At 37.7% G+C, this 3235-nt stretch overlaps 1 non-coding gene across 1 annotated transcript; it reads right to left on the bottom strand.

Moving 5' to 3' along the window:
- Positions 1–331: 331 nt before the first annotated feature.
- LOC139878875 (small nucleolar RNA R71) lies at positions 332–438 on the bottom strand. Its single transcript, XR_011769735.1, has one exon. It is a non-coding gene; the product is annotated as a small nucleolar RNA R71 (small nucleolar RNA).
- Positions 439–3235: the final 2797 nt, after the last annotated feature.

The following is a 3235-nucleotide window of genomic DNA, read 5'->3' as shown; positions in this document are numbered from 1 at the left end:
ACAAAATGGCTAAACATATAAACATGATTTTAATATTTTGCTTTCGCTTGCTATAACTCTCTTAAAATTGGTTTTATGATTATATAAACTTTAAGAACATGTTGTTTTGAAACTTCTTAAATCCCATCATGATGATCACCCCTTTGAGCATCTCGATTCTTTTAATGAACTTTGTGATTTGTACAAGCACAAAGATGTTAGTGACGATGCGTTCAAGCTCCGTACTTTTTCATTTCTCTTATTGGGGCTGCCAAACATTGTTTGAGCTAATTTCCAAGACTTAAAGGATAAGTTTATTCATCGGTACTTTCCACCAACATAAGTGGAAAGAAGTCTCAAAATGGAAATCAACACCTTTTGCCAAAAAGGTGGAGAAACTCTTTATGAAGCTTGGGAAAGGTTAAAAAAGCTTCTTTGATCATGTCCCCAACATGGTCTTAACAAGAAAGAGCAAATACATGTTTTCTACCGAGGTATCAACGATCAAACAAGGGCTATACTAGATTCATCTGCGGGTGGTGTATTCATGTATAAGACTCCTATTGAGGCAGAAAAATTGCTAGAAGACATGTCCATTCATACGTTTGAGTGGAACTCACCATCAAGGGACATGCCTAGAAGAAGTGTATCCAAAGTTGATAGTGGAGAGCATGATGGTGTAACCTTAGCATCTTTGTCTAATCCATTCTAAACCTTCGATAGACAAATCAAGAAGTTGCAACAAACCGTTGTTGCCATGCAAGTAGGTTGTGAAAGGTGTGATGGTCCTCATCTCACAAGGGATTGTCCACAAGTTCCTCAAGTCAACATGATTAATCAAGATAATATTCCTATGATGACGGAAGAACAAGCGAATTTTGCGGGTTACATTCGGAAAGGTGAGCTTTCACCTAGTGATATTCCAACCAATCAAGGGTACCAAAGAGGTGGTTCATCATACAACAAAAACAACTACAACAATTACCAAAGTTACCTTGGAAACTAAAAGCAAGTTTCATTTAATTTCCAAAACAACAGACCACCAGGGTTCAACAACAATAACCGAAGCAACTACAACCCAAACACAAATTACCAATAACAACCCTACCAACAAAACCAAGGGTACAATCAAGCTTACAACCAAAATCAATCTTACAATCAAAACTAACCCCACAATTACGAACAAAACACCAAATCAATTCCAAAACCAACAACCCGAGAAGAAACCTTCAATTAAAGATATGTTGCAAAGTTACATGAAAAGATCGGAAGCCAATGAAGCCTTGTTAAAGCAAGAGAATGAGTTACTTAAGCAACAAATGCGCAATCAACATGCTTCAATCCAAACTCTTGAAGGAATCGTGGGAAGGATAGCAAATCTTATGTCCAAAAGAACACAAGGAAATTTACCTTCAAACACCCAAGTTAACCCAATCACCCAACAAAACCGAAACAATAATAACAACCAAAGTCCATACAAAACATGAAATATCCCTGTCGAGAACGTTAACGCCATTAAAGTTACTTCTGAAGAAAATCAAAACCATCCATCAACCTACCCGATTCAAAATCCATTAACCACCAACCAAACACCGAATCTTGAGATCAAGAAGGAAGAAGCCTCACCAACAAGGCTTACAAGACACCAATTGCAATTCCTAAATCCTTGAAGTAAGACAAGCTAGAAGATCAATATGGCAAGTTCGAAGCAATGATAAATCAACTCAATCTCAACATGCCCCTTGTTGAAGTTCTCAAGGGAATCAACAACTATGGACATTTTATCAAAGACCTTTTATCCTTAAAGGGCGAATTTGAGGAGGCATCTACCACTTTCCTCAATGAGGAATGCTCAAAAATTGTGAAAAAGCAAGTGATGCCTCTTAAATTGGGGGACCCGGGTCGATTTTTAATTCCTTGTCAATTAGAGAACTCGAAAGTGTACGATGCACTTGCCAACCTAGGCGCAAGTGTCAAATTGATGCCATTCTCCCTTTACACAATACTTGACCTAAGTGACCTAAAACCCACACGTATGAGCATTAAGTTAGAAAGCCAAACTATTGATACACCCGTAGGTGTGGCCGAAAACTTAGTTGTTAGAGTTGGTGACCTTCAAATCTCAGCCGATTTTGTGATTTTAGATATGCCCGAGGATGACCAAGTACAATCATTTTGGGTACACCTTTCTTAAATACGACGGACACCATAATCCATGTTCAAAAGAACCAAATGGATCTAGTGTAGGAGATTTGAGAGAACTTATTAACATTCGTAAAGTCCCTAGAAAGTCCAAGTTGACCAAGGAAGAAACTTATTTTAGTATTGAGGTTATTGAGGATAGTTTGGATCAAAAGTTGAATGAGTTGTTAGAAGTTGACACCTTAGGTTTGTAAGGAATTTGATGTGGAAAGTGAATTCGATAAGCTTATGAATGACTTTGATGAAAGTGTTTGTGATAAGAGAAGGGACCATGAGGAAGTAAACCAACTTGACTTTGTTGTTGACAAGGAAAATCTCCAAGTCACACAACCCATAGAACCCACACCCGAAGTCGAAACCAACATTTCCCCACTAAGGAAAGTTGTTGAACAACCAATTGTGCAAATGCATGACTTGGGTGACTTAGGTGTTAAGAGCCATGAGCCTAGAAAATCCAACATAACAACCAAGAAAAGACCATAGCCCAAGTCTAGAGAAGTCAACAAATTCTAACCGGGTGATAAAGTCATGGTATTGCACACCCACTTTAAAGCTTCAACTGAAAAATGGAAGTTTAAATGGAAGGTGCCTTGTGTAGTTAAGAAAATATTTTCAATCGGTTATGTTGAGATTGATTTGAATGGGAAAACATCTAAGGTCATTGGTCAAAATTTGAGATTGATTGAAGATGGAGTAGATGCTCTTGACATTCACGACATCACCCTCTACCCACCTTGATTCCCTTGTGCTTGAAACGGGTCATGTGATAGAACCTATAGCAAAAAACATCACAACTTTGTGGATATGTTTGTTTTTGATCATGTTTAGTTGCATTTGCATTTAGGGTTGTATGATATTGCTTTGGTTAGTTGCATTTTTGTTTTGTTTCATGTAGGATTGCATTTCATCCATTTGGGAAATTGGAAAAGACTAAAAAATAGTTTGTTCGAGGTTGTCTTGGGCTAAAACTTGGTTAAAACAATGATTTTTGTAGTCTTCCAGGTCGGTGAGGCGCACATTAAGTCTAAAATGGGTCCAAAATCAAGTCAGGGAA

The sequence above is a fragment of the Rutidosis leptorrhynchoides genome, chromosome 11 (assembly GCF_046630445.1).
Source record: "Rutidosis leptorrhynchoides isolate AG116_Rl617_1_P2 chromosome 11, CSIRO_AGI_Rlap_v1, whole genome shotgun sequence".
Taxonomy (NCBI): Eukaryota; Viridiplantae; Streptophyta; class Magnoliopsida; order Asterales; family Asteraceae; genus Rutidosis; species Rutidosis leptorrhynchoides.
Note: the sequence above shows the minus strand (reverse complement) of the source record. Positions and strands in the feature narration are given on the sequence as shown.